This window comes from Pinus tabuliformis, chromosome 1_1 (genome assembly GCF_031772625.1).
Source record: "Pinus tabuliformis cultivar Carrire ecotype Pingquan chromosome 1_1, CPIR1, whole genome shotgun sequence".
In the NCBI taxonomy this organism is placed as follows: domain Eukaryota; kingdom Viridiplantae; phylum Streptophyta; class Pinopsida; order Pinales; family Pinaceae; genus Pinus; species Pinus tabuliformis.
The window spans coordinates 967,025,502-967,049,774 of record NC_142297.1 but is presented as its reverse complement, the minus strand read 5'-3'; positions in this window follow the sequence as shown (position 1 = coordinate 967,049,774).

Here is a 24,273-nt window from a genome sequence, read left to right as displayed (position 1 = left end):
TTTTCCATTTATTCCTAGTTAATGGGACAATTTATGTGATTGATTATGGCACTGATGTTGCATATACATTGATATCTTGGATGGACTAGCCTATATTAAGTTGAAACTCGGGTGGATGAAGAGGGGATTGCACTCAAGGGAAGGGTTGTTGTCTTAATCAGGATGATCATTTGATCCTAGTGGCTAAGAAACTTTGGAAATGGGGAAAGACTTGCAAAAATAACCTCTAAAGTTAACTTAGGTAAATGAGTAGAAGGTAGAAGGGTTGTATTTCACTTTTTGTTTTGTATTAGACACTTGTGAAATCAGCCTCAAGCCAAAATTTTCCCTTGCATGGCAAAGGATAAGACTATTATACAAATCTTGGGAAAATGTTACATTAAGAGAAATTATAAAAGAAATGGCCTACCCATTATCAGGGATGGCTATCTCATGAGGAAATAATTTATGGATCTTAGTACTTGATGTAATTGCGTTATGATATTGGGGAGTTGGACATGACTATTTCTATGCCAACCAGGTTTGTGTGGATTAAGGGTTTGGTAGTGTACCTACAATAAACATGGGTACTAAATCTCAATATGATTGGATCCTTGTAATATTTTCTTTTGGGTATAATGTTGCATTTAATTATGAAAGGAGTTATTGCTCCACAATCTCATGCCCAATTGAGATCACCAAAATACAGAAGGAAAGACCAATAGATATATGATAATGTCCCAACCCAAATGATCAAACATGCATTAGGCAGTCAGTTCCATATACTACAAGGAAATATGTGTGCACCTGGCCTCCTCACAGGTTGGGGAAGGATTTTGGGTCTAATGCAGATTCCCGCGCTCTACTTGACTGATCTACCTCATCCACACTTGATCTTGATGCCTACGCACAACCAGAAAAAAATAAGACAACAAGTGAGATTCCTCGGAAGACAGTTAGATCAAAATATCATAAAAATAAGTATAAAGCATGTTGAATACAAATAGATACAAGGAAGGAACATATGTTTCTATTAATCATATAAGTGAAATTACATCAATATACCTTCAACAGATAAGATCCTCTCCTCTAGCTTGTAGTATGGTATCCTCTCCCAATACAAAAGAGCTCTCGCACTATAATTTGGATCCTCCCTCTTCTTTCCCCCCTTTCCTCTTGCTGAGATTATAAAGGCTCATTCCATCCTTTGGGAGAATGTATCTAGACACCTCGGGGTTGAGAAGTTAAGAAACTTCTATAATAATGGACCCCTAGCCAACTCATACACAAGTGGGTCAAGTTGATCTCCTTGGAAATGACAGACTCTAGAAACCTTTTTTCACAATCATGAAATAATTATTATCTCATAATTATAATATTTTGGCAAATTAATTATGAGGAATTGCTCGATTATGTAATTTCACCCTTTTAACATGGGATAAATCTCACATAAGTAAAGAAAAGGTAAAAAGGGATGTATTTTAGCCAAACAACCACGGTAAGTTTAACTTGGGTTTCTCTCACTATAATGGAGTGGAAAATAGGGTTATAACAGATGCCCCCTAGTGCATGAGTTCAAAAGAGAAACTGATGGTTGAAATGCATTACAATAATACTCAAAGCTCATAATGGGAGGACGAAACAAAGACTACGAAGTTGGATCAGAGGAAATAAAGTGTTGAAGTGTCGATTCCGTTGATAACATCCCCGAGGCGAGCATACCATGCTTGGTCATAAGAATATACTAAACATGGCCACCATAAAATACACTGCGGATCCATGACACGAAATCTTAGAACATGACCACAAAGACATACACTTTGGATCCATTTGACTCAATAGATAGAGCATAGCCACCAACATATACAATGTGGATCTATGTCATAGTATACATTAGTAGGACTATGGAAACATGATAGACAAATAAGTGTCCCAGATATCCCTCAAAGTACATAAATGATACATATTTCCAACGCAGCATGGGAAGGATGCCATATAAGAGTGAGATGTCCCTAACCCAGGGTCTTTGACATAACCCTGATGGTACGAATCTACATCATGAAAATAGGTGAGTTGATGTCGAGCACGGTAGAAACTGCCTGATTACTAGCCAATGAGGTAAATCGATAACAAATGCGAGGGAATCCATCAATGAGGAAAATGGACCCCAAGGTACCTAGTACAGTCCACTAAGTGCGAAGAAATGAGCTGATGTCAAACACCAGTGAACTTGAAAAATCAAGAGCCAATGATGTAAATCCACTGTTGATCGCGAAAAATCCTGCCATTGAGGTCTACAAGCTCCAAGGTAGTACGGGTTCCTAGATCAAGCTCCTGGATAATGAGATGAGTCAACAAGAGAAGATCCGTCGGAGGAGGGCCTTGATGTATCCCCCATCAACTGACACAGAAAAAACTAGGATGTTGTGATGTATGGATGAAATCATGAAGCGATGAAGTGAAACTGACACAGGGATAGCCTACTCAAAAAGGTCAACATTCTACTGTAGATGGCTAACATAGGCTGAGACTTCCCTTGAACACATAACGACACAGAACAAGAGTGACTTGGCAACATGACTAATGAGCACCATGTGATATCATGCAACGAAATAGGAGGCATCGAAGCACACTCCATATGACTGGAAGAGTAACTAGCCGGAGGAGTAAGGAGACTCATATGGATGGTACGACTTCTAGGAAAGATAAAACCCAACTGTGAGATAATGAAACAAACAGGTGCCATGTTCAAGGGTGGCATAAATGATGCTACGATTTCAATCACTAATGGAAAAAGATGTTCCCTGCCTTCTCTTTTTATAAGTTCCTTTTTCGTAAAGTTTTCCCCTAAGCCCGAAAAAGTGATAAAAGTATACAAGGGGGAAATCTCCTAGCCACAATAGACTAGGGTATTCCTTTTTCGTAACTAGTTTATCCCAGTCCAGAAAAGGGTTAAACTTATACTAGGTAGACGACCCTTCAAGTACTTTTACGAGCATGAAGGAGACAAGTTCACTCGAAAATCTTTTCTAAATTAAGGAGTCTGAAAATAGCTTAAATAAAACTCCTCTTGGAGGAACGAGTGGTATAAAAAATAATAATTGTTTCTGGTAATGGTGGAACTGCTTATGTCATAAAGAGGAAAAGAGGTTGGCTAATAGGACCACGCATTGTAGTGGTTCCTCCAAGAAAGGGTAAAACACCAAGTGAGAGCGAATGGTAGGCAAGTAGATGATGATGATGGAATAAAGAAACCAAGGCTTATTGTGCAGAATTAGGCTGAAAAAAGTGGAAATCACAAGGGATGAACATGGTGGAATTCTCCTAAGGCATAACCAGAAAACAGACAAAGAAGAAGACATGTGGCTCATATTCTAGGTCACGGCGAGTCAGAAGGAGGAATTCTGTTAAGTTATGGTATGTTCTATGCTTATAACAGTTTACTTCTTTTTCTTATTATATTCCACCGATTAGCAATCACATGTACATAAAGTAAAGTGCAGATAGAACATTAAACGATCAACAGAAAACAAGCCAAGACAAGAGACACAAGATGTGGCAGCTAGCCAGGGACAAACCCCACAATGTGTGGGGAAACCATTTGATCAAATCTTCTTTTATCTTCAATAATTCAGCAGAGAGAAATAGTACAATAAATATGATTCATATCAGCAGTAGCAAACCCTAGATCAATAGCATCAGCATTAGCGGCTTCATTATCAAACTAGGGCAGACCATATCTCACAAACCGACCGTCGGATTGACTTCATTCCACCACCAAAAGTTTCGGCTTCCAGAGGAGGTTCAGATGAACCTACAACGCAGTTCAGATGAGGAGATCTTCTAGGCCACGCAGGTCAATCTTTACTTCTGCAGTTGCAGCTTCAGTTTCAGCAGTTTTCGGCTTCAAACTAGGGCAGTTGATATCTTGCAAACCGTTCGTCGGATTGACTTCATTCCACCACCAAAAGTTGCAGCTTTCAGAGGAGGTTCAGATGAACCTACAACACAGTTCCAAAGAGGAGATCTTCTAGGCCACACAAGTAAATCTTTACTTCTGCAGTTTCAACTTCAAATTCAATAGCTTCCGACTTCACATGTGTGAGAGAGAGACCCATTTCAGCGCAGTAGAGAAGAGACTCATTTCTGCGTAGTAGAGAGAGAGAGAGATGTGATGAGATGAGTGAGTCCAAATGAGGAAACGTCCTCTTATATTTATACACAACGTTGGTGGGTGAATAGATGCGACTGTTGGGCTTCTGAGCCTACATGAGTTGAAGGTCGGCTTGATAATAATTCCATAATCAAAATAAATTCATATCTCCATGAATAATTATCGGAATCGGATGATATTTATATCAATCCTACACCTCTCGACGAGAGGAATCTAATAAAAATATTATCAGCCATGAATAAGATGACCCACATGAAGTTTTTCCCTGGTTGCCAATTTTAACACTCCCTCTCAACCATGGAGAACTTCATCTGCAATCTGTCTATCGGTCGTTACTGTTCATCCATCAAATGCACTGCCCTATACAGCCTAACCCTTGCCCTGCTCTGCTCTATTCTGCCTGTTCTGCTTTGTCTTGTTCTGCCCTGCACTGATCTGTACTGTTTTGTTCTGTTTTGCTCTGCTCTTGCATTGTTCTGTTCTACTATGCTTTTGTCTGAATTATGAAGAAGAAGAAATGATCGAGGATGTATCATACTAACTCAAAGTCAGTCTCAGAGTATGTACCACTGGTCCCAGACCAGTCTCAACCAACCCAAAGTCAGCGTCATAGTGAGTACAACTCCAATGGTCCCAGACCAATATCATCCTCCACTGACTCAAAGTCAGTCTCAGAGTATGTACCACTGATCCCAGACCAGTCTCAACCGACCCGAAGTCAGCATCATAGTATGGTACAACTCCTACCACTGGTCCCAGACCAGTATCATTGATCCCAGATCAATGGAGGTCATCCTAGCGTAGGGAGTACGGTAGTTACAATGATGCGTCCATCGGTACTACTATGGTCCCTAACTTCATTTCCCTGCTCATTGATCAGATGAGAGGTACTTCCCATGAGTCCCAGACTGCATGGGTAGGATGCCTCGACAGGAGAACTAATCAATCCTGTCCTCACAGGAGAACACATCAATCCTGCTACAATTGCCATGGAGAACACATCAATCCAGGCCTCACAGGAGAACACATCAATCCTGCTACAATCGCCGTGGAGAACACATCAATCCAGGCTGCCATGGAGAACACATTAATCCAGGCCTCACAGGAGAACTAATAATCCTGCTACACAGGAGAGCGAATCATCCTGTTCCACAAGAGAGCGAATCATTTTGTCCCACAAGAGAGCGAATCATCTTGTTCCAGTGTGCACCACCAGGGGAGGGTGAGTCACCCTGTGGTCATATGTTGCTCCAGTAGGAACCGCAAGCCCTCAGAGCTCCCAGAGCTCAATGTATGCAACATGCAGGACCCTTGTACAAGGGTTTCTTGCCGACTCCAAGTCATTTGGGAAAATCACATATTAGATCTTTCCTAGGGGCTTTGACAAGGTGTATCAACTTGTACATCATCTTAATGTGATGGAGCTTCCTTGCTCATCGACTTACCATATCCCAGATGATGTCTATCTGCTGGAGCAATTGACGAATACGGGATTCCTCAATAATCGAATCCCACCTCTGGTTGTTACAGAGAATCACAGTGGTATCCAATGTAAATCCAAACAGCTCACTGAAGAGCTTTCGCAACCAGACTGCCTCACACGAGGTTATGCTAGCAACAATATATCCTCCTTCGGTGGTGCTCAAAGCCACCAACTTCTGCTTCCTGCTCATCCAGGATATCGAAGCAGATCCCAAGGTGAAAAAATACCCGAAAGTGCTCTTACGGTCCACCACACTGCCTGCCCAATCAACATCAGTATATCCAAGTAGTCTCACATCTCCGGCAGTGTTTCTTAATCCATGAGAGATTGTGTCCTGAAGACATCTCAGAAGATTCCTAGCATCAATCCAGTGAGGCTCAACCAAATATGAGCTCACAATGCTAACTGCAAAACATATGTTCGGACGGAGGTTCACCAAGAACATCAATGCGAATGAGTTTTTGAAACTCAGAGGCATTTCCCAAGTCTGGTCCGACATCACTACCATATAACTTCTAAAAGTTAAGATCCTCGAGGTAGTCACAGGCTTGCAGTCCATCATACCGAATCTTTCCAATATATTTACCACATATTTTCCTTGAGATAGGAAAATTTCCCTTGGCTTCTGCCACACTTCAAGTCCTAGGAAGTAGTGCATCAGTCCTAGGTCTTTCATTTCAAATTCAGAGGCCAGCTCCCTCTTACATTTGTGAATGAGAGGTTCTGCACCTGTTAGAAAGAGGTCATCCACATACAACACCAGTATGAGAGGCTTGTCATCTTCAACCTTAAAGTAAAGGTTAGGATCGACTTCACTCCTAGCGAATCCTAGCTTCATCAAGTAGCTATCGATCCTCTCATACCATGCTCGGGGTGCTTGCTTCAGCCCATAGAGAGCTTTCTTCAACCTGCATACATGAGATTTTCGATCATAAATCTCAAATCCTTCGGGTTGCTCCACGTAGACCTCTTCTTTGATCGAGCCATGCAAGAACGCAGTCTTGACATCCATCTGATGTAGGTTCCATCCTTGTGAAGCGGCAAGGGCTATGATCGAGCGGATGGTCGTATATCTGGCAACAGGTGCAAATATCTCATCATAGTCTATACCTTCCTTTTGGGAGAAACCTCGAGCAACAAAACGAGCCTTATACTTTTCTGTGCTTCCATCTGCTGCATGCTTTATCTTGTAAAGCCATTTGGAAGTAACAACAGTCTTGTCCTGGGGTCTGGGAACTACTTCCCAAACATCATTCTTTATGATAGACTCATATTCTTCGGTCATAGCATCCTTCCATACTTGATGCTTGACGGCATCTGAGAATGACGAAGGCTCATTTTGTATGATCTTGCTCATGATGGTCAGGTATCCTTGATACCTATTAGGTTTCTTACTTTCACGAAAGGTTCCTCGGGGTGCAGCATGTCCTTCAGCATCATCAAGTAACCCCTTAAGCCATGAAGGCCTCTTCCTAGAAGAGGAAGGCTCATATGGAGGAGGATCAATCGGATCCATGGGTTCTTCTACATCAGGCATTGATTCATCATCCTTTTCTTTCGATTCCCTGGTGTCGGCTTCTTGAGAGCTACTCAAAGTCAGCAGATTGTCCACCTTGCTGAGAGCCATATCTTCGTCAGAGGTGACATCATGACTAATTATGACTTCCCTTTGACCGGCTACATAGATTCTATAGCCTTTAGTATTTTCACCATAGCCCACGAAAATTCCCTTCTTTCCAGATGCTCCCAATTTATTTCTTTTCTCTTTTGGCACATGAAAGTATACAGGGCTTCCAAAAATTTTAAAATGAGAAACATCAGGTTTCTTACCGGTGAATTTTTCTTCAGGAGTCTTGGAACCCAATGCTTGATGAGGGCATCGATTTTGTACATATACGGCAGTGTTTGCAGCTTCAGCCCATAGAAACTTTGGAAGTCTTTGATCTTGTAGCATGGCTCAGACAGCTTCCATCATCGTGTGGTTCTTCCTTCCCACTACACCATTCTGCTCAGGAGTATGTGGTGTAGTAGTCTCCCTCTTAATGCCAACCTCAGGTATGCCTGAGTAAACCAATTGTAATATATCGGAGGTCTTGCTTTGGCTTGAGGGGAATGGTCCCCTTTTGAGCTTTCCTTTGGCACATCCCAGACATACACCTTATTTCTCTACTTGGAATTCGGGCATCCATGTTACCATCTGTATTACATCGGGTAGAGCTTTGTAATGAAGATGGGCAAACCTCCGATGCCAAAGTTCGGACTAAAGAGTTGTGTCACAAGACATGACACCTAACGGACTTCCATCGACCTGATATAATGAATCAACACTAAACCCAAGAGTAAAGGCATCTTTAACATTATTTTTCCATATACATACCTTGCCATTGCTGAAGGTTACCTTATAGCCTTTGTCTTCCATTGCCGAGATGGATACCAGGTTCTTTTTGAGGTCAGGTGCATTTAATACATCCTAGAATTTCTAGCCTTCTTGAATGCTTGTCCTCTTCCTTGATTCCCATCTCTCCTCTTGCCTTTGCTGTTGAATTTGTCATTCCTTTGATTGCCATCAGAGGGATTTCGAGTTGCATCACTACATACTGTACCATGCTTCTCTAATCTTGATTATCATCATGCTGCCCATGTCCATGATTTTATCCATCATAATGCTGCTCAAACTAGTTGGCATCATCATGCTATCCTATATGTCCATGATCTCATGTTGCCCTTTATGTGCATGATCTCATTCCTCATGATGATCATGATCTCATACATAGTGACTTGCTTTATCGCAAATGTAACATCGTCATTTTCTTCTAGCCTTAGGTCTAGCCTTTCCTTTTGATTTAGTCCCGGAATTATTTCTTTTCTTTGCATGAGAAGAAAAGGCAGCAGGAGGACCTTTAGGCATGGGCATTTCTTGCTCTTCTACCCTTGTTTGTTCTTGAATGCATCTAGCCATTAATTCCTCGAAAATAGGAATTACATTATTGTTCAGAAGAGTAGTCCTGAACACATACCATTCAGATGGTAATCCTCCGAGAGTTGTGAGTGCCATTTATCTGTCAGTAATGGTTTCCCCGATAGATAGGAGATCGTTCTTGATCTCGGTGATTCTTAAGAAGTATGCTTGCATACTTTCATCTTTACCCTTCTTGATTTCCCTCAACTTATTTCTAAGAAACAAAACTTGATTTGCATCATTAACTTTAAATAAATTCACCAGTCTGTCGTAGATTTCCTTGGAGGTGTCTAGATCAGAGATGTAGGCCACCAAGCGCTTGTCGATAGAGTCCCGGATGATCTTCTTTGATTTGACTTCTCCATTTTTCCATTTGTTCCAGGCAGCAGCAGATGCATTTGATGAAGGCTCAACAATATTGCCTCTTACATGGTCCAGCACTCCTTGATCTTCAAGGGTTAGATCGATAGACATCTTCCATCCGTGATAGTCAGCTTTCTCACGGAGCTTGTCTTCGGCAGGAAAGAGTGTTGAGGACCCCATAGTTATTTTAGGATAGCCTTGCCAATCTTCTCTTCAATGATTGCTCTTGCTCTTGCTCGGGCTTTGTCTTCACCTCAGCTCCGATACCATGTTAAGTTATGGTATGTTCTATGCTTATAACAGTTTAATTCTTTTTCTTATTATATTCCACCGATTAGCAATCACATGTACATAAAGTAAAGTGCAGATAGAACATTAAACGATCGACAGAAAACAAGCCAAGACAAGAGACACAAGATGTGGCGGCTAGCCAGGGACAAACCCCACAATGTGTGGGGAAACCATTTGATCAAATCTTCTTTTATCTTCAATAATTCAGCAGAGAGAAATAATACAATAAATATGATTCATATCAGTAGTAGCAAACCCTAGATCAATAGCATCAGCATTAGTGGCTTCATTATCAAACTAGGGCAGACCATATCTCACAAACCGACCGTCGGATTGACTTCATTCCACCACCAAAAGTTTCGGCTTCCAGAGGAGGTTCAGATGAACCTACAACACAGTTCATATGAGGAGATCTTCTAGGCCACGCAGGTAAATCTTTACTTCTGCAGTTGCAGCTTCAGTTTCAGCAGTTTCTGGCTTCAAACTAGGGCAGTCGATATCTTGCAAACCGTTCGTCGGATTGACTTCATTCCACCACCAAAATTTGCGGCTTTCAGAGGAGGTTCAGATGAACCTACAAAATAGTTCCAAAGATGAGATCTTCTAGGCCATGCAAGTCAATCTTTACTTCTGCAGTTTCAACTTCAAATTCAACAGCTTCCGGCTTCACATGTGTGAGAGAGAGACCCATTTCAGCGTAGTAGAGAAGAGACTCATTTTTGCGTAGTAGAGAGAGAGAGAGATGTGATGAGATGAGTGAGTCCAAATGAGGAAAAGTCCTCTTATATTTATACACAAAGTTGGTGGGTGAATAGATGCGACTGTTGGGCTTCTGAGCCTACATGAGTTGTAGGTCGGCTTGATAATAATTCCATAATCAAAATAAATTCATATCTCCATGAATACTTATCGGAATCGGATGATCTTTATATCAATCCTACACCTCTCGACGAGAGGAATCTAATAAAAATATTATCAGCCATGAATAAGATGACCCACATGAAGTTTTTCCCTGGTTGCCAATTTTAACAAATTCTAAAAAGGAGTAAAAAATGACTGCATGGATACCAACTCGAAAAAAAGGTGCTAACTAGGGTATGCATGAGTGGGTAAGCTCTACTGCCAAGCTACGACGTGCATAAAGGAAAGTGGCTAAAGTTGCAATTGGAGGGGATCAGACCTAAGGCATAAATATGAAACTGATGGTCAATAATGCAACGATGATGGTGATAATGACCTACCCCTATATGCCAAGTTTAGAGAGACGCACCTAAGGTCCATGGATGTCACAATAAAAAAGCCAACATGTCTTGTAAAAACCATCCAGAATGACTAGAACCATGGTTAAATGACATAAAACATGGATGACGTAAAAAATGGACCATATATATATATATATATATTTTGAATCTTATAATTTTTTTTGTATTTTGGGCATAAATAAGGAATGAAAAATACTCGCACCACACTCTAAACCAAAAAAGAGATAAAGCATCACACTATTATGTACAATATGTACAAGCACAACGCAGTCCAATAGGTCATGTTAATGGGTGCCCACAGCCAGGAATAGGCCAAGGGTTTCTATATATGAACTCATTGAAGGTGAGGGGACCATATGAATCACAAATGTGGGGCCATGCCAAAGGAAGTCAAATTGTCCAATCCGGAAAGGTTGACCATGCTAGGGAAATTCTAACATAGTCACACTCTCGAAATTAACATGAGGAAATAAGGGAGGATCAAGACATAAAAATGGTACAAGACTCTCGTGAATAGGTGGTAAGGAGTCAGACAATTCACCGACAAGTTCAGTCGTAGAATCCCAAGACTTGACTCGGTACTTTGGTGGAAATTCTAAGGAACGCCAGGAAGGTTCCCCTTGAGTCGATTCAAGATTTAAAGTGCCAGGCTCTACTAGTTCCACAATGGGGAGATTAGAGGCATGAAGAAGCGTAACGTCCCTAAGATGATCAATATGTAAATCCATGACCTCCAAGATGACTTCTCGAGAAGAAGACTCATCATCAAGGGAGTCACATGGAACAAGCGGAGTGACGATTCATGTGGGAAAAAGATCTTGGTCATATTCCATATTATGATGGAGTTTCTAACCAATGTTAAGAGGTAATGAAGGAACTACTGGAGAGGGAATATCTTCCACAATAGGTCGTGGAGAGTGCTCACTAGCTTGATAAACTTCCATAGGGTCACGTGACACCACCCAAGGATCAGTAGATCTATGGGGTCCATAGGTGTTGGAAGAAATCATATGCATAGGAGCTTTAGAATAAGTAGAAGGAGTGTTGGGTGGAAGGAGTTGAGGAAAAACTCCCATAAGAGTGGAAATTTTAAAGAGTCTAGCTCCAACACTCTGAAATTGACCAGGGTGATCTCCCATGAGTGGTACAAAATTCCTTGTAGTGGAAATATGGGTTGACGACATGCAATAGTCAAGTTGATCAATAGTGACAATTTTTCCTTCACGAAGAAAGAAAAGGACGCAAAATACGGATGAGACCACTACAATCATGGCATAAACCAACTACGACCAAGGAGTATGTTGTAATTTAATGAGGCGTTGACAACTTCGACTTCAACATATACAATTTTTCCTCCTAACTCAATGGAAAAATTTGGAAGAACCCCTTTAGGTACAAAGTTGTGACCATCAAAGGCTTGGAGAGTGGTGTTGGACATGGTGAGAGTTGAAGAGACAGGAGCCTTTCAGCAAGATACTGACACAACACACGTGGAAGAGCCTTCATCCACCAAAGTGTGATGAATATTCTTGTGGAGAATTTGCACAATGATTTGAAAAGAAATAGGATGGGAAAGGCGAGGAGCGACTCCACCAATGGCAGACAATAAGGCCTTGCACTACTAAGGACAACTTTGCAAGACCTCCAAGGCAAAAATTGAACAAGGAGCTTGGGAAAGATATTCAACAATATTGTAATGATGAGCGGATTTGGAAAAAATATTGTGTGTCATCTTACGAAGAACACCCTTGGGGGGGTGATAGACAGGTTCCATAGGCTTATCCAAAGTGAGAGGTCTAGTGGAGGTAGATGGAGTTGGTGAGTCCTTAGAGAGATAACTCGACTCAAGAACATCATAGGATTTAGCTCGTGTAGTCACATTTAAAACTTACTTGAAAATAAATATGGATGAACTATGGGGGGTATGAGAAGATGAACCCTCATTTCCCCCTTGCGAAGGTAGAGGAGGTTGAGCAACCATCTGTTTTTGAGGTTGTGCAGGGAACAAATGAGTCAAAACAACAGGTTGTTGAGTAGATGGTGGTGAAAGAAGCCTATGGACTTCATCCATTCGAGGGAACTCATGAGTGAGGTGGTTGCCTTGAAAATTTTTACAAGGGAATTTGAATTTACGATGACGTTCACTAGTGCCCCCCCTAATTCTAAGGGTTGGTTTGGGATTCCTGAGAATTTTGGTTCTTTTGTTTATTTATCTTATTATTCTTTTTACCACCAGATTTTTGGTTGTTCTTTGGTTGAGTGGACTTCATCGTTAGAACATTGGTGGACTGCTTAGGAGAGGGTGCTTTAGTAGAGCCAGACGCACTTGCTGGGGCTTGAGATGTTACAATCAATTTCCCAAGATGGGCAGCAAGTTGGCTCATGGAATCAGAAACAAAGTCAATCACGACATCAACATGTGGGCTAGGAACATGTTTGGGAGGGTCAATAAAAGGCCTAGGGTCATTAGGCAACACTTCGTAGAGCGTGCCTGACTGTGAATGGATAAGATCCAATTATTGGGTAGCTAAAATAGCTTGGTCCTTGGAAACAACTCAAAACATAGACACATCCTTGGTAATTTGGGGTCAGAGATAATGAATGAACTGTTTATGTAATATTTCATCAGGTAACTTGGTTCTCACTAACCTCTTAAGACGATTCCACTCATGAATGTGATCAGAAATTAATATGGCATCATGTTGTTTGAAGTTGGACAAGAGGTCAAAGTCGATATCATACCGAGTAGGCAACTAGAAGGGTGTCAGAAAGGTTTGATCTAGGGATACAAAGTCACCATAATATGCATTATCTAACTCTATATACCACTATGCGACATCCCCAGTTAATGTACATTGGAATAAGAAAAGTGTAATAGAATCATCCACCAAAAAATTAGACGAGAACCATAAGTGATAGGTGGTAATGTGGGTGGATGGATTCTCTCCAAGCATCCCTTCAAACTTGAGAATATTTGATGGTAATTTTATGGGCATGGGTGGCCACCAGGGATCATGATGGATGGGGTCATTAGTCAATTTCGCCAAGTCTGGTAAATTACGAGAGGGTAAGAATGGATTATGGAATTGACTAAATGGATTATAGGCAGAAGAAGCCCCTGAACAACCTTGTGGACCCCCCATGTAAGGAGTGTAATGATGCATTTTCTGGTTAAAGAAAGGATTTTCTTTGACATAAGACTGATGTAGTACAAAATCGCTGGTAAATGGATGTTTCCCCTTGGGGTATGTACCTCCAGAGAGAAAAGGACCCCTAAGAGCATGGTTTCTTATGGGGTTGTACCCGGGAGTAAAAGAAGGACCAATCTCCATAGTAGGAACGACATAAGGAGGATAACCTGTGTGAGAGACGATACTGGCAGTGAGGTTTCCCGTAGGTAAACTATCCCCTCCAGGAAAAGTACTGGTAGGTGGCAATCGTCCAAAGAAAAAATAGTACCAAGCTTGTGCCATACTAAAAGCAACATTGCTCTCAGGCTGACCAAGAATAATTTATGATCCCTCCCACATATTTCTAGAAGTAACCATGACTAAGTAAGGAACCATAATTGTTGGTTGAGCAAATTTAGGTGAAAAGACTCTTGATCCTACCAGTTGACTAGGCTGAGGCACCATGGTCACCATAGGAGATGGTGTGGGCATGGGAACATTCGAAAAATTTTCAGGAGCTATAGATGAGACTGGTGGAATTCCCCAAGAAGAAGTGAGAGGCGTGGGTAGAGGAGTAGGTATAGCCATGCTAAGAGGTAGTAATGATGACATGGCAGCTGACACTGCCAATGCAGAAGGTAAGGATGTTATCACCAAAAAATCGATCATCTAGCCTAATTTACTAGATGGATCAAAGTACACCATGTAAACCTAGTTTTATCATAGTAAAATTGCTTTCACTGTGAGAAATTACTTAATAAACCACCTTTTTAAAGTAATTTATAGTTAAACCCATGAAGAATAATTAAATAAATCACTATTTATTTGATTTTCTTCTATGAATAATTAATTAAACCATTGTTCAATTATTATTCCTTGTCATATCTGACCCAATCATGAAAAATAAACAGATAAATAAATAATTATCTTATTTTTCTCTATGAATAATTATTTAATCGCTAATTAATTATTATTCTTTGTTAAATTTGACTAAATCCCTTAGGAATAATTAAATAAATCCTTATTTATTTATTATTCCTTAACTAATTCCTGGAGATGATAAATAAATCATTTATTTATTTATTATTTCTAAATAAAATTTTAAATACTTTTTCCCTCCTAAACAAATATAATAAAATATTCCAAGTGGTTATTCCAAGAATGTGATCAATAATATTTTATTATTGCTCATTATTCGAGGATAACTCAATATTTTGTTATAAATAGTAGGGTGTTCCATTCATTATTCGCTTTTGATTATTTTCATTGTTGCACTCACTGTTGTAACTCAAATTATTTTCATTGTCACACACTGCATTTTTGCTGGGTTTACACATTATAGCGGAGAGAGACTCTACACAAGCTAAAGACGTTTGAGGATAGCCAAGAACCCATCCCATAAAGCGGGATTGGTAACATTTATTTGTTCCCTTCATAGGTGTTATAATAAAACTATTCTTTGTATATCTGGTTTCCATTGGACGATTGGAGTTATTATTCTTTCTTTTTGCTATTTAACTATGATTGTGGCATAGATACGGACTTTGACAGGTTTTGTTTCTACCAGTTGCTGTAGATCGACAATGTTTAACAGCAATTTATATTGTTGATATTGTTTTTCATCCACAATCTTAAGTGGGTTCTTTTCGTACATATTTGAGAAGAAAACACTACAACAAAATTGGCGACTCCGCTGGGTTTTATACTTCAGATCCAGAAAACTGGGTGACCTTCGGTTTTCAGCTTAGGTTTTTTTTTTTCAATTCTCTTAATGTTTCCTAGTTTTTTAATCCTAGATCTATTAAATTTCTGACTTTCGCAAGCTTTCTCGTTTTTTACGTAGGTCATAGGAACCATCCGCGACAAAGGCGACACTTTTTTTCCGAGATTTTCTGACTAGGATCCACGGAGTAGAAATCACACTTGTTGGCCCAAAAAGTACGATCTGGAGGCCAGAGCGCACATATCAGCCCAAAAAGTATGATCCCTACTGGAAAAAAGGTCAGTACCTGCGATTTCTGGGTTTTAGGGTTTTTCTCATATAAATTTCTGGGTTTTGCAGAGAGTTGTCTATTGGGTTGTTTGACCTCTATCTTATCTCGCTTAGGTCTTGATCCACTTTGATTTACTCATTGACGTTGAATTTAGCCTCCCCTAGGGCTTCTAGTACGTTTCCACCTTTCTAGGAGGAGTTTAGCTAAGTGAATAGTCTGAGTTTCTGCAGCGCATTCAGCCACATTTTCCAGATCTGTACCCTTCTGTTTCAGATCTATTAAGATAGGTTGTTACCATCCATCGTTTCACATTTAAACTTGTTTGGTCATTTGCGTCAGGGTCCCATCGGTTACCCTAGGTGTTTCACCCATCTCCTTATCTTTTTGCAACGATCTTCCCCTCAATTTTTTTGTTGTTGCTGCACCACTTTCCACCAGCTTAGTGTCACTTGATCCTAGTCACATAGGCATTTAGATCTCTTGATCATTTTAGTGTAGTTTCCATCGATTTAGCCACCAAGAAGCACAATGTTTGCAAACCCAGTTTGGGTGGGGTTTAGTTAATTGTTTTGTTGTTCATTTTCTGTCATTAATTCTAAATATTTTCAACAAGTTTTTTTCCTTTTTTTACAAACACGATATGGGCTTAATCAATTAATACACTTGCACACACAAGCACGCCTTAAGCGAAGGGCGCTTGGTTTACACCGCCAATACAAGACTTAACATAATAAATTTATCTCCCCTCATCGAGACAAAGGCATATTGTTGATCTCCCTTCACCATTCCTGTGGCACGTGTTTCTTACAACCATTGTGCCACTTAGGTGTTTGTCGCGGAGACTATTAGGCCTTCACCCCGAGTTTCTGCTTGGGTATATTACCCCTCTCCGTCGGGTTCGAGTTCATAACCCTCCGAGTCCCCATACTGACTCTTCTACTGGTTCATCCAATTCCTCATCTGAATCCAAGCCTCCTTCACTGCATATCGTCACCATGTTTGGACCCACAGTTGGTGCAGGAACCCAACCTGGTGTTGGTTTCGGTTCTATCTTGGTGGTCACATCAAGCGGAAAAATGTCAGGAATCGTTCCAGAAACCCCCATGATCCCCTTTATGGCTGGGTTAAGCCTACCATATTTTAACTAGTTGATAAATGACCCCATACACCATGATGCTGGTTGGCCTTCTATGCCGACTAAGCTTCCCTCAGACATCTCGAAGTTTGAGGGTAATGTTGGAGAGGATCCTACCAACCATGTTCGATCCTTACGCATGTTGTATACGTCCAACTCCATAACCGATGACTCCATTCATCTTCGGCTATTCCAACGTACGCTCACTGGAGACACTGCAAAATGGTATGTAGACTAGCCTTCCGCATCTCATTCCGTGTTTGTGACGGTTGCTAAAGCGTTCCTTTCATATTTCCAATTACCTCTTTGATACGACATTTGTACAAAGTTATTGACCACAATCTGTCAGTCCTCCGCCACTCGCCTTTCCGACCATGTTCAAGAGTGGTGTCGAAGGAGGAGAACATGTCGTGCCCCACCATTCGAGGACCATGTCTATCTAGATTGGTTTCTTAGGAGCCTCTTAGCACCCATCGGAAAAGATGTCATGTCCCATTTTCCTTAGATCGAGGAAGAAGCCCTCCAAACCACCCTGAGATATGACCTAATTTATGCTCAATCTGGTTATGTCTATATCATCATTCCAAATCTCCCTAGTCCTAGAAGTGCCAATGCACTAGGGGCATCTCATGCTGTCGACAGTATCGTTGGAACCCTTTCACACCCTTTGCCATATACTCAGCAAAGTTATGGCTACTCGCAGGGGGGCACCAATTCCTCCAACACTTATGCCCCTCCTGCTACCAACATGTTTTCAAGGCCCCAACCCGTCTACCAAACTGTTGCTCCTCCTTGTGCATAACTGAGTGCTCCAGCCCATCAAGCCTTAGCACCGCAGGCTCCCATGCATCCTCAGCCTCAACAACCACCACCCCCTTAGGGTCAGGTGTTTTCACAACATAGTGATACCAATCCCAAAAACCCGAAGAAAAAGAATAAGGGGAAGGGTAACAAGGGTAATGTGGTAATCAACGTAATCAACCTAATGAATCCCAGGAGAACCAACCTAACACCAACAACTAGCAACATGGAAACCAACCCAAGCAAAACAAGGCTATTCATACGAACAAGCCTTGTGCATGTTGTGTTGTACATGGCCATTATACACATGAGTGTCCTTTCTTACCCTAGATGCTTCAAATGTGGGAAGCTCAAGTAGTTTCTAGAGGTCAACACTTGCCTCAGAATCCTACACCATCTCAATGGGTACTACTCACAAATCCTTTCCCTCAGCAAGGATTTGTTGCTGCTCAACCTCAGCCAGTTCAAGCTGCCCATCCCCTCCAACCTTCTAGTCTTGGTGACTACCAGATCCTTATGATGAATTATGATGAGGTTAATCCCTCTGATATCACTTATAAACTCGGTCGGGTCAATATGACAAGCCCTTGACTTCGTCTGCCATTGAGTCCAAAACCAAGGCATATGTTGAGCCTCTTACGACACCAAATGGTCCATTACAGATCCCTCAACCTAAATTTGAGGCCATTCCTAAGATCCCGAAGGGACCATTACGCTGTAATGCATCTTCCAGTAGAGCTACCCATACATACAATATAGTTGACGACTTGGCGCAATCACCTACTGCCATGTCGACACTGGAAGTCCTCTAGATGTGCCCATCTCAAAAGAAAGTTCTACTAACTGCCTTGGGTGCAGTAGATCCTTCTGATGATCGTTTGATTGTCTTCCTGGTTGATACATCATAACATCCCCCATTTCCTTCATCTGTTTCTTTCCAGATACCCATTCGAGTCTGTAATGCCATCATCTCCTGATGCATTATTAACGAGGGTGCATCCACCTGTGTGATGTTCACTGCCATTTTGAAACAACTTAAGTCACTCAAGCTGTCCCCCTCCACCATCACTTTGTGTGTTTGGGACGGACACTCCTCCCAGCCCCTTGGCATGTACCGCAACTGTCCAGTAACCCTTTGTTATATACCTGGGGGGGTAATATGGGGTACAAAGGGAGGTACCCAAGGTAATAATGTAATAATGAGATGGGCCATAGTAATAAATAAGGTGGTTAACCCATATCATGTAAGGGACCACAAGTAGTTAGTTATAATGTAATGGACCCATGGTATTAGTTTGATGGTATGAGGGAACCATGGTAATGACCCATGGTATTGTATGTATGAGGCCTATATAGAGGCTAGAGACTCCACATGGAGAGGTGTCAAGGAATATTGTATGAACATGCATATGGCTTGTGGAGTGTTCTCCTTCCTTAAGGAGTGAATTTATGGTGTTGCCCTACCTTAAGGGTTTTGATATTAATAAAGAGAATCATTTCTATCTATTTCTATCTTCTTATTTCTTGGGTTTATTTGTATTCTCATATATTTTTGGATCAGATTTATAACAAGTGGTATTATAGATCTAACCCAGAAATATTATAGGTCTGATATAAAAATATAAGACAATGCAAATAAACCCAGAAATAATATGAAATGATTCTTTATTGATCAAACCCTTAAGGTAGGGCAACACCATACATTCACTCCTCAAGGAAGGAGAACACTCCACAAGCCATATCCCTGTCATACAATAATCCTTGACACCTCTCCATGTGGAGTCTCTAGCCTCTATATAGGCCTCATACATACAATACCATAGGTCATTACCATGGTTCCCTCATACCATCGAACTAATACCATGGGCCCATTACATTATTACTAACTAGTTGTGGTCCCTTACATGATATGGGTTAACCACCTTATTTATTACTATGACCCATCTCATTATTAAATTATTACCTTGGGTACCTCCCTTTGTACCCTATATTACCCCCCCAGGTATATAACATTCCACCCCCCTTAGAATGTTTCATCCCCAAAACATGGGAAGAACACAAATAATAAGATCTACTCAAACGAGTAGTCCACTGGTACCATGCATGTGCATCTAGCCATCCAAGAGAAAGGCGAACCCTCGATCTCGCTGGTGCCTCGCTCGCTTGAGATGGAAGTTGACCATAGTAGCTCTTCTGTGTTGATGTGTAGTAGGTGGATCGTCGCTCCTCTCTATCTGTCCTGTGGGGGTTGTTGTCCTTGTGGCTAATTGGTTGATCTTGATGGTTGTTGTCTTGCGGGGTGATGTGGGTGATGATATGTTGAAGTTTTAACCCACGGTGTATTTTTCTTTAATTCACCCCTTACTGGAGCCTGACTGTTATGTTGTGGTGTTTGCTGTGGTGTCTTATCTTCCAATATTACTTCCACCACTGAGCCCTCATCTGATGTATCAACACCTGTAACCTTTCGGCTTTAGCCTCTGTTTGTGTTTGATTGTTGACCATCAACTACTCATCATCTAATATGTCACTCCCTGGAACATCTTCTGCGTCAATCTCTGTGGACTCTACCTATTTATTGATGGAAATATCTTGTAATGTAATTTTATTCTTTTTATACCAGAGCTTCAAGAATTTCTTCTGCACATTAATATTGATAGTACCCACAGATTCCATCCAAGAATATCCCAAAACAACATCCATATTATCCATCTCTGCAGTATAAAAATCACCATGCAACACATACTTATCCATAGAAATCTTCAAATCCTTGTACACTTGAACATCCTCATCATCCACTTGTGTGTTTTCAATGTGTTTTGCTGGAATTTGCAATTTTTTTGCCAAGTTGACATTTATGAGATTTTTCTTGCAACTCGGATTTATAGACACAATGACTTTCTCCTTCTGAATCAATCCATGAACCTACAATAAGGAGATACCAGCAGAAAATAACCCTTTAGGTTTCTTGGTTTCCTTCTTTCCTGTAAAAATAAAATCTTTGCTAGGCTGTGTGTCTGTCTGTGTGAGCGTATCCACAAGATTAGCTTTATGGTCAAAGTGGTCCATAAGAGCTTTTGTGAATGTGTCCTAAGTCAAGGGCCTTCGATAGTAATGTTGATGCCATTGCCATCATTGCCATCTTTCATTGTCCAAGTACATTGTTCCCACACTCAGCTGAGTCTCATCATCCATGATGTAATGTAATCTAAAAAATTTCTCCATTCGTGCTAGCCATTTGGTTGGATGAGAGCCATCAAATTTATACAAGTCCCTCGAATTCTGATCTAGGCCCACCATCACAAAAAAAATTGCCGAAAATTTGAAATGGCCACAATTCCATCAATATTGCTCAGAATCCCTATTATGACATGTTTTTGGAAATTAAACAACCATTCTGCATCTGCCCATGTGATAGAAATCTTGATCCAGGCACTAGAATTTCAGATCTGCGCTGCAACTCTCCCGTAGTCACCCAAAAATTCTGAAAAAAGAGCTGATTTTAAATCAACGATATCTCCCTCATCCGGATTCCGATTCAACTGATTTTTTTTTTGAAATCGAGTATTTTTTCACAAAGAATTCATATCTACAATCAGGTTTTTGCAGATCTTGCACCAGGACGTCTAGATCTGCGCCACAAACTCGCTGCCCTGAAAAATTATCTGCAACCCCACTGATTTTTAGTTCAACGATATCTCCTTCATCCGGACTCCGATTCATCTGATTTTTTTTTTGAAATTGAGTATTTTTCACAAAGAATCCATATCTGCAATTATATTTTGTAGATCTTGCACCAAAACGTCTAAATCTGTGCCTCAAACTCGTTACCCCGAAAAATTTTCTGCAACCCCACTGATTTTTTAAATCAGCGATATCTCCTTCATCCAGACTTCGATTCGACCGATTTTTTTTGAAATCAGGTAATTTTTCACATAGAATCCAGATCTGCGATTATATTTTGTAGATATTGCACCAAAACATACAGATCTGATCTGCAAACTCGCCGCCCCCGAAATCCTGCAAAAATTAAAAAAAAAATTCTCCACTTTTTTGCCCAAGAAAGTGCTCTGATACCACTTGTTATAGATCTAACCCAAAAATATTATAGATCTGATATAAAAATATAAGACAATGCAAATAAACCCAGAAATAATATGAAATGATTCTTTATTGATCAAACCCTTAAGGTAGGGCAACACCATACATTCACTCCTTAAGGAAGGAGTGAATGTATGGTGTTGCCCTACCTTAAGGGTTTGATCAATAAAGAATCATTTCATATTATTTCTGGGTTTATTTGCATTGTCTTATATTTTTATATCAGATCTATAATATTTCTAGGTTAGATCTATAACACCCTTGCGGGAAAAACAGTCCATGTCGACATTGAAGTCATTGATGCTCCTTTGGATTACAAGATTTTCTTAGGTCGTAGTTACACATATTCCATGTCAGCCTTCACATCTGCGGTGTTCCACAAGATGTGCTCCCCCATGAAGGGAAGATCGTCACCATCGATCAGTTGACTTACTACGAGTCGACATCTGTGACCTCCCCCAAGTTCATTATCTCGTCAATGTATGATAAACAATCTTCCACTCCTCTCACGAGTGTTTCACCTGGAGTCTACAAAGGTTCCTCATTATTGGGTTCTTTCCCTGGTCCTCCCCCTCCCATCTTAGAGCCTAACTATATGAGTGTTTGCATGTTACAAAAGCTGCCCTTAAGTAGTCTAGTACACATGATCAACAACCAAATCCTCATCACCTTGCGGTTTCCCTTCCAGCTGAGCCCTCTGGATCCACCCCCTAGGACCTCCTCCATTTGTGGGTGCCTCTCATATGTTTCCACCAGGAACTGTACCTCCAGGTCTCAACCATCCAGGAGCTATTCCGTTGGGACATTACCTTGCATGCCAGATACCTTTCTTATTTCCCCCTTTGGGAGTATTTTCTGTCCCTGTCATGGCTTTGCTGGTCCTTCCTAACATGACTTTGGGGATCCCAATATGGTACATTGATCCCCCTACAAGAATTCTACCTGGTCAGCTAAGACCTTATCATGCTTTGAACCCAGTTCAACTAGTCCCTACGGCCCCTGCCGTTGCTTCAGTTCCATTACAACCTCAATAGGAATCCACTCCCGTTGTGAAAGCATCTGGATAGGTGGGCAAAGCTAAGAGGAAAGAACCTAAGGATAAGGATCCCCAACCTACTCTAGCCCCTAAGGCCCCAAAGCCGTCACCTCTATGTGCTTTGTATAAAGTTATTGGGCATAACACCAACAATTGTCCTGAACTTCCTCAACTCAAACCTTTGGTTCATGAAGTATTATCTGAGTCAAATATCTCGGAAGTCCATGTTAACTTGTTGGGACCACCCAAGAAATTCAAAATGTTGCACACAAATCACCCTTGTTCCCTGTGTGATCATCATGGTCACTATTCCCATTGTTGCCCCAAGCTCGATGAATTTCACGATTTCCTTGGGGCACTTCGTGAATACGAGGCCACTCGTAGTGGACCATCTACTCTTCTACCTTATGGATTTTGTTACCACTAGTCAACCATAAAAGGGGGACTCTGGTCCCACCATAGTGATCCCTCCCCCCAATGTCGAGATGACGGACACCACCGAACATATCCTTTACCTGTCGTCATCCTTGAGTTCCTCATAGACAACCCTTTCTGAGGTTTCTGCACGCGTTTCTATCGAACCTCTTTCGACAAAATCCTAGGTCTCAACATCCATAGATCCTCCATCTACCAGCTCGTCGTCTACCATTCAAGATGATGCGTATGTGAACCTTATTTTCCAGGTTGATGCACTAGGTAACGTCGCCACATCATATAGTTAGTCTTGCTCCCGTCCACCCATCTCCTAGCCTAATGAGGACACCATGGAAGCTATGTCTACCCTTGATTACCCCATTTCCTTCCTAATTCTCCCAATGCGCTCTACCTCAATATATTTTGCTCATAGCACATCCCTTTGATTTGCGTGTCTTTATTTCTTCCATGAATTTAGGTAGATTCAATCATCTCATCCGTTTTCTTTTTGCACCCTTCATATGGATCCATCATCCACATTGTATATCAGTCATGCCAACGGTGCAAGTCGCTTCTTCCGGAATCTAGCCTTAGTAGCTTGGGCCATTTTTACCCCCTTGCATACATTAGTCCTTTCGAAACAGCGTGTGCATTGGATCTGCCACCAATAATCAGGCTGATGATGATGTAGTGATAGGTTTGTCAGTCGATGCCCCTGCTCATCGCATCCTTCATCTTCATGTTGGTTTAGATTCCTTGCTAATTGTCTTACAATTGAATGGTGTGTATCATGTGCATAACCAAGTCCTATTTAGAAAATATCTACGAGTTAAGCTATTGGTACATGAATTTGAAACCATTACATTCAGTCATGTGCCTAGATCCCAAAATCACTATGTAGATACCATTGCAAACAACATTCTAGATTTGCATTTATCACATGTATACCATAGAAGATAACACAACAAATGGCGAACCATCATTGTCATACAAAATGCATAATCATATTATGTACCATATAAGTGTTTGGAGCTTATAACTATAAATACATCCAGTACACCCATAACATACTGGGGGGCACATAGGCCCCTACATCTCCTTATCATCCTTT